Below are 15631 nucleotides of genomic sequence, written 5' to 3' on the forward strand. Positions count from 1 at the left end.
TTTTATCTTGGCATCACATGACATTTTTTAGGGCTTAAATATATATTTTTATTTTGATTCTTGTAAGTTTATTTTTCTAATTTTAATCTTTATAAATGTGTGTTTTTTTAATATTAATTCTGGTAAGATATTTTTATTTCAAGTAAGTTTACATTGTTGATATTTTTGGTTCCTGTGATACATAAACTTTATTTTTCAATAAAAGCCATCATTTAGTTATTTTTAAAATTTAGATTTTGATCTACTTAAAAAGAAGTAATATTTAAATTTTATTTTATGATTAAAAATGGTTCAAAAACGTAAAAAGAAATTTATGAAATAAAGTCCTTTTTAAAATAATATGCACTTATTTTTACAAGTCTTAATCTTTCAATCAATTCTATTTATTCAAAAAGTGTATAAATCTTCGGCTCCCTCGAAACAGCCATAGAATTAACTTTGAAACCTTTTCTGTTTGTAGAAAACGACACGAATGAAACTTTTCTGCTTGTTGCAGATTAATCATGAGCATATTCGCGCGGTTAAATCCACGTTATAAAAATTTAGCTCAAGCATAGCCCATTCAAGTGATGCAACAAAGTTTGCGTTGCACCGCTCATGCTGCAGATATGAGATAATTATACTTGCTAAAAGTAAAAGGTTTAAGGAACCATGCCACAATAAATGTGGCAACAAAACAAGTACCACCACTACAGACACAGCACAAATGTTCATTGTCTTCTGACTATTTGCAACGTAAACCGTTTCTGGACCCCTTCTTTACACACACACGAAACATTTAGTTATAACTTTGATTTTGATTCTTCAGCACATGAAACTTAACAAGTGCAGACATCAGGTTGTTCCACATCATCTTCGCCAACATAAGCAGACAGGTTCAGATACTCATCTTGCTCCACCCTATCCCTCCACCTTGCTCTACAAATAACACAGCTAGCACTTCTTCCCTTGGTCCTCTTCCACTTCATCAAGCACTCTTCATGAATTGGGTTACGGCATGTTCCACATGCCACCAGGTTTTGCTCCTTCCCCATTTCCTCAAGGCAAACCGGGCACGTGGCACCCTCCTCCATCTCTATCTTTGTCTCTGTTGACCCTCCACTAAAGAAAAGCTGGTGAAACCTCTGCCTCAGGGTGCCCCCGCCACCGCCTCCGGCAATGTGGGTGTTCCGAGGAGGCGTTGGAGCTGGCAGGGACGAGGGGTCCTCCTCCTCAGACACACATCATCGAGGGACACGCCTAAAACTCGAATTAAGACGAAGAGGATGTGCTTGCATGGGGTTGTACGGTCAGGGCAGGTGCATGAGGGTGAGGAGGATAGGGTCACCGTGTACACGTTTCCGGTGGCGCCTAATATGAAGAAGGTGGAGCCGGAACGGTGGAGGAGGCGCAGGCGGTGGCGGAGGGCGCGAACTATTCGGTCTGAGATGGGTTGGCTTGGTTTGAAACGAGGGTGGTGATGGTAATGGTATGGAGAATTGGAATTGGAGGCACGGGATTCCATTGTTCCAAATGGAAATGGAGGGAATTAAGGTTGTTGGGGTGGTAGTTGGTAGTTGAATAAGAATTTAGGATAAAGGAGAATATGTTGATGGTTGAGGGATATGGCTGTGATTCCTTGTGTAGTTTTGGGGGACACGTGAAGGAATAAGAATGAATGATGGCCAGGGAACTTTTGTAAGGTGTACAATTCCAAACCTTTACTTGCCAACTTCCCTTTTATCCCTGGAATGGTGGTAAACCATGCAGCACGCTTTAGCAATAGACTCTAAAACCTGTAAGTCATTCCTACATTGCACACTTTGTTATTTGAGTAATGATAAATATAATTGGAACAAGAGAGATAGAGAGAAAAAATAATGTGAGTAGTGACACATGATATGATAAAAAAAAATGAGGAGAAAATAGGTATATGTTAAGTATTTTCCTTCTTTTTTGCTGCATCCTGTCCCAATCATGGCTTTATTATCTATTTTTGGTTATGTTTTATACTACATACACTAGGAATTTTGGATGAGATATTTTTATGACAAACTAGGAAGTACTGTACCATGCGTTATGGATGCAATGGTAAAATGAATATATGGAATTATGGATAGTTTCGAGATTAGGAGTTAAAATTGGAAATTTCTACCATAAATATTGACTTGTTATGAGGAGTTCTTATGCACTTTGGGTTAAAGTATACGAACAGATTGAGATACTTGCGCACTAATAAATAAACACAACAGTAAAACGTCTTAATATCCTCACGATAGAATATTTTTCCTTCCTCGTCCCTAAACTCTCTTGTGGATATCACTGCAATGACGAAGTCTTCCTTAATCCTAACATAATAATCTAATAAAAATGACATGAATGATATCGAAGAGTTAGCTTATGCAAAAGCTACCAAAGAACCCATTTCAAACCATGATAGTTATTAGTTCTCAAGCATATAAAATTGCTTAATGAATTATACATCAAATATCAAGAATAGAGATCAAAATAAATTGAAGATAAGTAATGTAGGCAAAGATTTTCAGTCTTAAGGCTTGAGACCTTACAGTCTGAGAATCGTAGATTAGAGGCCCAAGTCGCTGATCATGCACAAGTGCTGTCTGAGCGTGAGACTGTAAAAACAGCAGTAATATTTTGGAAGGAAAAGATTATGCATGAAGCTGAACAGAACAGAGAGCATATCATGGATCTTAAGCAAAAAGTTGCCAAGTTGCAAGATCACGAAAGCAAATCTGCTGCTAGTGGTGATCAAGATATTTAAATAAGCCTAAAAAGGCAAAAGCATCTTGAGTATGAGGCAGAACAGTTAACGAAATGTAATACTACGAGACTGCAGATTAACAATTCTGACTTAGCTCGAAGATTGGATTCTACTCAGATACTATCATGTATCAAATACTATTCTAGAAGACTTAAGTAATAAGATTACTTATAAACAATCCACTGGCTCAGTCATTGTTTCATAAACTTCAACACAATTACATATAATTACACAAGTAAAAAGAAAATACACATAAAAGGGATCGGCGAGATGCCGATACCAAAAATCAAGAATATCATCACGACCCTTTGTTCCCCAATCCCCTACTCTAGGGACATTATTTCGACATAACAATTCTTCAGCTTTGCTACCAAAAATTGCAACACTGCACTTCTCCTTTTATATACATATATATAACTATGAAAATTGAAAAACAAAGCCGGTAACAACGGACAAAACAAGAAAATTATATAAAAATATAATTTAGAACATGTTTCATTATTCTATTCTTAGTTTTAAAAACTGTCTACTAAATAATTTTAGACCAGTGAATAATCAATTTCTCATCCAAAATCCATAGGTTTTGAAAATTATTTCTAGAAGACAAAGTTGCATTTTTGGTCCCTTAGTTGTTTTCAATTTCGATTTTAGTCCTTTTTTAAATTTATTCATGGATTTAGTCACTCAATAATGTGAAATCCTGTAAATGTGGTCTCCAAGTTCAAATTTAAACGTTAAAAATAATCGTTGAGTGTCAGGAATTAGATGATGAACAAAAAAATGTTAGAGTTGACTCTTCGGCGCACCTTTTCATATCCAATCAGAACTTGTGGATCACATTCACATGATTTGATATAATTGGGGGACTAAATTCATGAATAAATTTAAAGAAAGACTAAAATCAAAATTAGAGACTAACTAGGGACAAAAATACAATTTTGCCGTTCTAAAACAAGTGTTTTGAAACCAAAATAGCAGAGCAACAAATGAGAGATGTTTTCACATTTTCTTCTTCTATTTTTGCCTTGTTTAAACAACATTGGAAATAGACATCAAACACACCCTTTATTCGACCACAGACGAAACAAAAGGGAAAAAAAAAAGCATTACAGAATAGCATTATCAGCAACAAAGAAGGTGGCTTTGCATATTTTTCTCATATTCGCTGAACGTGAAACCTAGTTGTATTCTTGCAACCTAACTTATGAAGAACTTTGCCTCCTGAGTAACCGATACCAAATGAATAGTGGTTGCACGCCATTAAAAGAAAAAGAAAAAAAAGGATTATAAAAACTGCATAAAATATACACACACCACAAACTGAAGAAGAACTTGGCCAATAGAACCAAAACAGGAAAATAAAAATAAGATTGAGAAAGCGACTCACAGGTAGCCATGGAAGAACGGAGTGCTTAACAGAGTCACTCACTCGGACGTAGAAGGGAATGGCGCCATAGAGAGTTTTTGTTTGGTTGGGATATTATATGAAAAATGGAGAAATTATAGATAGCAGTTCATTGCGTAGTTATTATAATATATATGACCTATAAAAAAAATAAAGTGTAAATGATGATAACAAATTATTACAACCAAAAAAATAATTATTATACAAGAAAGTAAAAACATAAAAATGTAATAAAAGAAAGAGAAATACAAATAACAAAAGTGAAAGATGGATGAAAAAGAAAAGAGAACCACGTGCAAGGTTAAAAACAACATGTGTTTATGATTGGTAGCAAAATTTTGGGTAGTTCATAATCAAAAAGAAATGTGAGCAGTTGGGTGAGTGATTAAATAAATCGTGAAACATGAAAAAAAATTCAAAAAATAAAATAAAATAATATTGGATAACTTCTATAAAGAGAGGGTGAATAGAAGTGAGAAAAAAAGTTTTCCAAAAAAAGGTGGAGAAAAAATAATAGAAATTTTTAAATGTCTACTGTTGTTCTTTAAAGTTAGATTAGGAGTAAAATAAAATATTATAATGATTTATAATAGTTGAGGATAAAAATGTTCAAGAAAGAAATATGACACTAACTGGGATAATTCCCTTTATAATAGTTATAAAGAAAACAGTTTGAGAGAAAAGAATTCAAAATAAAGATCTAGTTATGAATTGTTATACATAAAAGTGAGTTCTTTGAAAGATATAATAAGAAATTTTAAAATAATTAAAGTGTAAAAATATTTATATAAAAGTGAAGATGAAAAACAATTTTCAAATAGGATATTTTCTTTATCTATTGATATAGATGATATCTAAATTACTATTTATTTTAAACATTACAATACCACATATATGCTTTTTTTTATTACATTATAAATTTTATCATTTACGTATTTTTTTTTTCTTTTTTTTCTCTAAATGTTGAATAAGTTTTTGAATGTTTATAAATTAAAATGTATTGGGATAAAAGTAAAGTTAAATATACGGATAAATCTACCTGTTTAGATATGTAAATGCAAAACTCATAATTCTTATAACTTGTCTAACAAAGTCCTTAATTTAAACGGGTTTTGTTTTAATGAGTCTTCAACCGTACAATGCCAGCCGGCCTGGTCCTTAAAAATTAAAAGAAAAAATGGAAATTTAACCATATTTTAAACTATTTTAAAAATAATTATCTAAAAAATTAATTAAAAAAGTGACTTAAAAAACTTTTAAAAAATATTTTATTATCATTTTATAATCCAATTAATCACAGGATGTCCGAAAATTATTCTTTATAGATTTTAATTTAATGTTGGCTATTTTAGAATGTATCTAATTTCAAGTAAAATGATCACGATACTTTTATTCTATCAGTTTAATATTTTTATTTTATTTTTATAAATGACAAGAAAAATATTAGTATTTTTTTAATTAAGACCTAAAAATTTCACATTATTTGTGAAGTCAACTATCAAGTTCATTTCATTCACAGGATAAATGAATCAGACTAAAAACTAGTTATTTAAATGAGTTCAAAAAATTAAAATTCAAACATTGTGGGCTGCTTTATGTAGGCAGCCCGAGAGTCCAAGCATGGATGCCCAACTCTAGATATAAAAGTTACATTAGTTGACTTTCATGTTAACAATTCTCAATTTAACAAGTATTTCCAAATGTATATCTTTTACTCACAATCTCGTATAACCTTTTTTTATATATATACAGCATCTCGTATAACTTTTCCTTCGCTGTAAATTGGACACTATTAATTAATAATCAAACCGCTTAAACAAACACATACATATGAAAATTCCAATGCAAGTGAAGAAGCCAAACAACAACCTATGACAATAAAGTCCATGATAACATTGTCTAATGATGTAGGTTGAACTAATAATATTTATGGGAATATTTATTTGATTTTAAAGAGAAATTTTTTTATGCGTCTATTCTATTTTTTAATCTTACCATTTAAATAATTTGATATTAAAATCAATTTTTATTGGATTAATTGATTCAATCTAAATGGTTTTTATATAATTGATTTTTTATTTGTTTTATTAGATAGAAATATTTTCTTTTGGTGTTGAGAAATCAATATATCTCTACTTTACCCATCTTACAGATTTTTTACTGAATTTTGTCATCTAAAACATAAAATTTATATAAATTATTAAAATTAGAAAGATTTAATAAACGAAGAATTATATAATATAATACATAAAAAAATAAAAAATATATGCTTAAATATTTTTTTCCTTATAATTTAACATTTTTTATTTTCATCCTACCAATTTTTTTTAATCTCTACAAATTCAAGGTCATTTGCTTTTAGTTTTTCCATTCTAGTTCCATTACAAATATAATGATGTGATTAATAGAACGATATATCATCATGCCATGTCATCATATTAATGATGTTACGATTTAATAAAATAATAATAATAAAGTGCTTGTAGCTAATTTTGAGACTTGGATCTCAAATTTAATTATGTCACACTTAACCATCAAGGCATTTTAGTTATATTATAATGTTGAGATTTTATGTTTCTTTTATTTTCTACCGAATACATGAAAATTTGTTTGTATAAATCAATTGTGAAGTAAATGGACATAGACTTTTGTTCATTTTATCATTAAAGTGTAAGAATTATCTCTGTTAGGATTCTTTTTTGAACCATTTGATCTTATCAAGAATTGTTTAATTATTGTGGCGATCCTCAAGCTAACCAAACATCATTCTTTGTGGCACCTATCTTATTCTTCCTTTTACATTTTCTGTTTTCTTATTTAATTTTCATCATGTTAATTTATAATTTTGTCCAAATTTTTTATTTACACATCTCTCATCTTACTTAACCTTTTTCGATTTTTTTATGCCTAAATTGCATTTCCAAACGTCTTCCTTCATCTCATTTTGGAATCATTCCATGAGTTTTGTAGGTTGAGAAACCAATAAAAGTTAAAATATGTTTCTGGCTCAATTGGTGTGCGAATTTCATCTTATAATTGATCTGAAATGAAGGAAGGCATGTGGGATTCAAATCATACATGAACATAAAATGTCTTATTATCATTAATTTATAAGAAAAATAAATCAAACTAAAATAATTTATAAGAATTAAAATAAAAAATGACATATCTATAAATACAAACAAATATTTAAGTTTTAAATTACATATTAAAATAAAATAAAAATTTTAATTTTAATTTTTTCACATCTCTATTTTAGACCCCTTGCCTTTGAACTCTTTTTCTTTTTCCTCTATTTTTCTCATTTCTTCTTGGAATTTCCACCCCTAACCGCCTCTCCCATCAACAACAAGTGATATAGTATTATATAGTAAAAATATGAAAATTATAAAGACTAATACATATGGAAAATTTTAACTTTCACAAAAAAATTGAAGGCTATAAATAAAAATAAATCATCGTTAAAAAACTAATTCAGTTGCTAATGATAAAATTCATATCTCATAAATATTTGAGTTTAAATCCTATTGGCCAATAATATATAAAATATTATTTGAATCTTTGATTTGTTTTGAATTTAATAAGTCTCCAATATTCAACTCATCTAAATATTTTTTAAAAATAGTTGACAAATAATATATAAAATATTCTTTGAGTCTTGAATCTGTTTTGAATTTAACGAGTCTCCAAAATTAAACTCATGTAAATATTTGTTAAAAAATAGTGATTAAATGGAAAAATTTCAAGTGTCACATAAAGGGAAGGATTACTTAAATGTTTTGTGATATATGTTTTATGTTTTTGTAAAATTTACCATCAAATAAAGAAATTTTCACATTTTCCATTCAATTTTGAAATTTCAAGTAGTTTGCCACCAACTTTGAAATTTTCACATACTTTGTCATCCAATTTTTAAGATTCTGTGCATTTTTGTTACTATGTTATTTAAGAATTTTTGTTTCAAAAATCAAGTGACAGATAACTATTAAAAGTTTGGTGTCAAAATGTGGAATTTTTTTTATAAAAGGCACAAAATTTAAAAATAAGTTAGTAAAATATCCAAAATTTATAATTTATGATAAATTTTGAAAAAATTATAAAAAATGGGAAAAAAAGTGCAATAAATCCTAAATTAATAAAAGATTTAAATACATTTTTTTATTTAATTTAGTATTTTTTTCATTTTTATCATTGTAATTTTTTTATTTTAAACTTTTTAAAATATGTTTGTTTTATTTTTATCTTCAAAATATTTTATATAAAGCTTTGAATCATAAAAAAAATACTTTAAATAGTAATTTTTTTTATTTAAAGTGCTTTTCGACAAAAAATAAAATGAATATTTTTTATAAGATTTTTTTTATAAAAACAAAATAAAATAATAAACACTAAATTACAGTATGTAAAAAAAATATATATTTAAGTACTGCGGCATGCTCTGTCCAAAGCTGCCACGGGTAATCTTGATTCCTGTTCTATCTTCTCAATATCCACTTACCCTTTTGTGCTGCCACTAACAAAACAGCACTTCAACCTCAAATTTTCAACCTTTGCTCATTCATGTCCCTTCATCCTTCACTGCAAACACCCAATGTTCCTTTCCGTCCTAAATACTAATCAATCTCGCGACCAGGTTGGTTTCATGTCTTTCACTTCCCATATCTCTCTTCTTTTGTGTTTTTTGTTCCAACAACTAAGCAAAACAGTTATTGCCCTCTTTCACTATATCCACATTATTTAATATTTAGAAAAAATCATTTTTTTAACGCATATTTGATATACAAAATGTTTCACCATCCTCTCCTATAACCAAGCACCTCTCCCAGAAAAGGGGTAGTCCAAAATTCATATCTTTTAAGTTATTCTCTTTAACCCCTTATATTGGGAGCCATGTCAATTCCCTTATACACGCTATTTGTGTACCCAAGTATTATTGGTATTGTTTGTAACTTTGTATGTAAACGCAGCAACAACAAAAGCAAAAAGGAGAATGGTTAGCAGGAAGTTTCAAGGCTGAGAACTTCATTCCAGGGCTTGTTATAGGTTTCATTTTTGGTCTGTTGTTGGATTTATCAAAGCCCAGTAGAAATCACTTGTCCAAGAAAATGTTCTCATCTGCCAAACCTCAACAACAGCAACTCGCAGTCTCAAGCAATGGTGATCAAGAACTTAAAATGGTTTGTTCATTTCATAATATTTATCAGTCTTTCATATAATGGAAGCTTTACCTGTCAATGGTTATTCCATGCCTGTAATTCTGATGTAGTTGACTATTTGTACAATTGTTTGGTTGAACGTTTGCAAAAGTGATTTGAATGAAATTGATTTTGCAAAATTGATTCTAGTTAAATTTAATGCTGAAGTGAAGTGATTTATGTTGAGTGTTTTTGTTTTAAAACTCGGTTTCAAATTTTTATCCAATGTAAAAGCTGCCTAAATTTGTTTAAACTCAGAATCCATTATGGGTTCAAAATAAATTCTTTAGCACGAGACCAACATGTGAACATTTACTCAAAATCGTGATATTTGGTATTTCAACTTGATTTTGGATAACTCAATGTGAAACTAAAGATGCACTATGTGAACAAGTCATTCTAGTTTGACGGAAGGTATACAGGATAGAAGTGGTGCTTTTACTGTCAATCTGTAATTTCTCAATTAGAAAGAAAGTTTTCCTAATGAATGATGATTAAGTTTATGCAATACACATCTCAACAGTCTTCTCTGCATTGTTTTAATCAAATGAACTGCTAAGGAAACAAAATGCTATTTGATGCTTAGAAAGTTAGAATAGGAATCACTGAACAAAACCCACGAATGAGTTTATAACTTCTGTTATTTTTTTTCTTTTCTAAAAGTAATCTGAAGCAGTCAATACACAAAAACTTTCTGTAATCTTGCTTGTAATTATTCAATAATTAGTTTAATTGAACTGCTCTCCTGTTTCCAAAATTTTACTGGCAGTGTAAATAGATAATATGCATTCATTTTAATTGTGAGGAACATCTTCCATTATATGTATTGAAATTTCTGATTTCTATATTTAAGTGTTTTGTGTCAGGTTCCGGTTGTTCGGCAAGACCTAAAGATGAAATCCAGAAAGATTGCATCTCAATGTGCTCATAAGATATGCAATTATTGTTAATTTTTAAGTTGTTCTTTATCTCAAATTTGTTCTCTTATTCCTCGTCCTCATGTAATAATTACCCTTTGATACCCTCTTTTTGAAAAAACGAGGCTCTGATACCACTCGGTTGGGATTGCCTCCTTAATAGTGTATAAATACCTATTATCTCCGTATATCCATCCATTAGGCTGTTGAGCCATACCCAAGACATTAAACATTTCAGGATAACTTTGATGCAAGATATCTACATACCACAAGGATAACCCACCAAATGATCGGCATTCTGATACACAAGATCCTTCAAAGAGGCGAGTGTAGAGCATACTAGCTTGTGAGAGTTTCAAATGATAACCATCATACAACTCAAAATTTAAGAGAAGAAGAAATTTAGAAGAGAGTCATTTAGTAAAAAGAGAGTATTATTCAATTCAGTGTGTCTCGACATACAGACTCATCCTCTATAGATAAGAGAGGAATGGACACTAACGTACAAAGTCTTGTCCGGGGAAGGATAAAATTATTACAACAACATATAACATAGAATCTACTTTATTACAAGATAAGGCTGGGTAGACTTAAAGATAAGACAACCTCTAAACGACTGACACGTGGCACACAATAGGATTACGATTATCCTTAGCCTGAATATTACTCTCTTTATCGTAGACCCATATACAAGATTTCTGCAGCAGTCATTAGTCTGATCTGGTGGATAATGACAAGTTGTAATGTTGTACCTCTGATCTAGTGAGACTTTCGTACACTGGGTGGTGGTGATAAGGATATCTCTTCTTGTGTAACAATTCCTCCATCAATTGAGTATTGTAGTCTTCCCAGTCTTGTTCTGATGCGGAATGGTCATCAACCAAATCTTCCACCTTTCTAAAACTCAGGTTCTGGGTTTGAATTTGACCAGTATCTTGAAGTATTATCCTATCATTAGGATAACTATCTTTTGGACTTTGAGATGAACTTGGTAGATTTGAATCCACAGGTATGAGTAATTGTTGACTTCACAAAGATGTCTCGCCAGCTAGTTGCGATAACTTTCTTCCAAGGGATATGCTTCAAAAGTTCCCCAAATTTGAACTTCGTTTCTAGACCAAAGTTGTCCTTGCTCCATAAAGTAAGGACGGTGAATAATCACAATAGAAATTAGTCTTCCTATGTGATCTTCTGAGATTCCTCTTTGTCTCTCAATGTCTAGAATTTGTTTCAGCTTCATACCACCATGCTAGAGGAGAAAACCACTCTAATACTCCATTAAAGATATTCATATTTATATGGATCTGTCAACATGTTGTATGTCATCAAAGGTTTTATGACGATGAGGATTGAATATTGTACTGTATTACACCAAATGGTGCATATGATTGGTTCACACATATTCCACCCAATTTCTCAGAACAGTTCAAATATACCTCCAAAGGATATCTCAGGGTCAAATATTTGTGCGGGATATGAGTAATCAATCCGGAAGGAAAAACCTTAATAGTTTTAGCTGTTTCAGATAATGGTTTTATCATGAATATCAATGGGAAGGAGTGAGTGTAAGTTATCACCTTAACGATCTTGTTGTTTGGTCTGGATAAGAAATCAGGAATCAGATTATTCTTCCCTTTCACGTGTTTCACAGAAAAATCATACATTTGAGAACCAATCCTTGAACCTTAAAATTTGAGGATCGGGTGGCATCTTATTTTTAAATTTCAAAATTTGTGGAAATGATGAATTGTCCATGTGAACCTGAAACTGATGTCCTCTCAAATGAAAATCAAATTTCTTGATTTCATTTTTTACTGTCAAGGTCTCTTTGAATATAGTATGATAACGTTTCTCAGCTTCCTTGAATTGTCCACTGGCATGGTGAGAGTAATAATTCTTTTCTCCTCCTTGTTCTATCATGATAGCTCCCCAATAATGATCATTTGCATTTGTAATATCTTCTCGCATGTTCCAGGAATCTTCAAGGCTGGGGTTTTGGGCGATCTTCTTGAGTTCTTTCACTGTTATCGTCTGTTCTTCTACCACCATGGAGAAGAATTTTTTTTCAAAAGTTTGGATAATGAACTGGTATATTGGGCTGATCCGGGATAAAATCTCTGATATAATTTACAATTCCTAAGAATTGTTGGATCTGTTTTATTGTGAGATTTTCATCAGGAAAATTTAACAACTCTTGAGCTATGTGAGGCTGATGCTGGTAAGTACCCTGAGAAAATCAATCTAGGATTGAGCAAGTTGAATCTTTTGTTCTGAGAGCATTGGTAGGCTATCTAAAAGAATTGATTCAGCAATTTTTTATGAGAGACAATATCTTTTGAGAAAAGGAGGATGTCATCTATGTAAACAATAGTGTTCTCTAGAATAGGTTCAAAGATTTTGGTCATGACTTTCTGGGAGAGAGAGGGTGTTGCGTTTAGACCAAAAGGAGGGTGTTGCGTTTAGACCAAAAGGTAGGACCTGTTTAGTGATAGTGGAGCATTTGGAATACAAAAAAGCTGTTTTATACTGGTCTTTTGGTTTTAGGTCAAGTTGCCAAAAACCTGATTTTAAATCAAACTTTAAAAATAAATTTGATTCTCTGGTCAAGGTTGGGAGAGATGGCCTTTGGGATTGGAAACTTATCATCTTTAAAAAAAATGAATGAGGCTTATAGTCAATGACTAACATTTTCTTTCCCCATTTTTCAGCTTTTTTTTTTTTTCTACATAAAAAGCTTGGCATGCCCAGTTTGACTGGGTTGGCTCAATCAATCCTTGTCTCAGCAGATCTTGGCATTCTTATCTGATTGCTTGTAGATCTGAAGGTGTCATCCCTGGATGAGTTGTTTTTGTTGGATTGATATCTTCATCTAATCTGAATGGTAGATCAACAAAGTATTCTTTGTTGTTCTATAGAGGATATGGATGGTTGAAATCTTCATGACTTTCTGAGCATAGGTGAGGAAATCTTTTGTTTAAACTCTCCAACTTTTTGGCGGGGCCTCTGCTAAAGAGAAGAGCCTTGTCATTTTTGAAAAAGGCTTGCATTCTCTCTTGAATTTGATCCCGGTAGAATGTATTTAGAGTTTTTTGGCGGTAGTATAGACATATCCATTCCTATGAAGAGGTCTCTACCAGGCAATTTGCTTCCAATGACTTCGATCCAGATGATACAATCAGGGAAGAACTTGATGTCTACCGGAGTACGTGTTACTAAGTCAGTTCTAACAAATTTTCCATTAGCTGTTACAAAATAGGCTACTTCATTTTTTCCAATATTCTTGTGGAAGAATATCTAGATCCATCATCGTCCTCTGAGCTCCAGTGTCTATGAAAGACAATAACTTTGATTGATTTTCCAACACTTGGCTTTCACTACATGGTTGAGGAATCGCTACTGTTCTTCTTGGATAGGGAAGATGGGAATTGGAGGAGCTGGAGATTCTTCGTCAGAAGAATCTGTCAGATTTAAGGCAAATTCAGTCTCATCATCTAGTTCATTCTGTTGTTCAGAGTATTCTATATCATCATATTCACCGATTTAAAGATGAGAGATTAGTCTGATGACCTTTTGTGACTTCTTAGGACAATTTTTTGCAAAATGTCCTGTCTGGTTGCAGATGAAACATGAAACATCTTTGTCCCCTAGATTTTCCTTTCCTCTAACTTCTCCTAAAAAACTTCAATGACCTTTTTTTCACCTTGTGTCAGCTTGTAAGACTTTCTTTTTCTTTGGTGAGCAACTCTCTGCAGTTGATCTCCAAGTAAGCCTTTTTGCATGCTATGTTATAGTTAGCTTTTCTGTTCATTATCAGGAAGAATACAATACAACCAGGATTAAACAAGATGGATTAAACAAGATGGTAGCGGCCGCTGTTTCTCATATATCATGAACAGAAAAGCCAAGTATAGCAGAGCATCCAAAAAGCCTTACTTGGAGATTAAATGCAGAGAAAAGACTTGCCATTGTTCACCAAAGAAGAAAGCCCGACAAGCTGACACCAAGGAAAAAAGAAGACCATTGAAGTTTTCCAGGAGAAGCCAGAGGAAAGGACAGGAGACAAAGATGTTTCATCTGCAACCAGGCATGACATTTTGCAAAAAAAAAATTGTCCTAAGAAGTCACAAAAGACCATCAGACTAATTTCTTATCTTCGAATCGGTGAATATGATGATATAGGATCTCTGTACTCTGAACAAATTGAACTAGATGATGAGAGTGTATTTGCCTTAAATCAGACAGATTCTTCTGAAGAAGAATCTCTAGCTCCTCCAATCCCCATCTTCTCTATACAAGAAGAACAATCTATCATGCCATTGATTCCTCAATCATGTGTTGAAATTCAAGTGTTGACAAAAAAGTTTGAAAAACCTATCAAAGTTATTGCCTTCATAGACACTGGAGCTCAAAGTACAATGATGGATCTATATATTCTTCTACAAGAATATTGAAAAAATGAAGTAGCCTATTTTGTAGCAGCTGATGGAAATTTTTTTTTTAGAACTGACTTATCTTATTAACACGATAGACATCAAATTTTTCCCTGATTATATCTGGATCATCGAAGTCATTGGAAGCAAATTGCCTGGTAGAGACCTCTTCATAGGAATGAATGTCTATACTACTGCCAATAAACTCCAAATACATTCTACCGGGATCAAATTCAAAAGAGAATTCAAGCCTTTTTTAGAAATTACAAGGCTCTTCTATTTAGAAGAGACCCGTCAGAAGTTGGAGAGTTTAAACAAAAGATTTCCTCCCTATGCGCAGACAGTCAGGAAGATTTCAACCATTCATATCCTTCATGGAAAAACAAAGAATACTTTGTTGATCTAGCATTAAAAATTAAGGGGAAAGAAAAGGTTAGTCATTGACTATAAGCCTCTCAATCATTTCCTTAGAGATGATAAGTTTCTCATCCCACAAAGGCTTCATCTTTCCCAACCTTGATCAGACAATGAAACTTATTTTTAAAGTTTGATTTAAATTCAGGTTTTTTGCAATTTGGCCTAAAATCTAAAGACAGGTATAAAACAGCTTATTGTATTCCAAATGTTCAGTATCAATGGATCCTACCTTTTGGTCTAAAAGTAGCACTCTTTCTCTTTCAGAAAGCCATGACCAAAATCTTTGAACCTATTCCAAAGAACACTCTTGTCTACATAGATGACATCCTCCTTTTCTCAAACCATATTGCCTCTCATACAAACATGGGATCATGCCCTCAGAAAAAAAGATTCAACTTGCTCAATCCCAAAAAAAAGATTCAACTTGCTCAATCCCAGATTGATTTCTTAGGGATGCATTATTTTTTTCAGGGTACTTACCCGTCTCAGTCTCACATAGCTCTCAA

General features: G+C 31.9%; 1 pseudogene; it reads right to left on the reverse strand.

The window, feature by feature from the left end:
* Window positions 1-607: 607 nt before the first annotated feature.
* Window positions 608-1729, reverse strand: LOC114409128 (annotated as a pseudogene).
* Between the last annotated feature and the right edge of the window lie 13902 nt (window positions 1730-15631).

This window comes from Glycine soja, chromosome 4, assembly GCF_004193775.1.
Source record: "Glycine soja cultivar W05 chromosome 4, ASM419377v2, whole genome shotgun sequence".
In the NCBI taxonomy this organism is placed as follows: Eukaryota; Viridiplantae; Streptophyta; class Magnoliopsida; order Fabales; family Fabaceae; genus Glycine; species Glycine soja.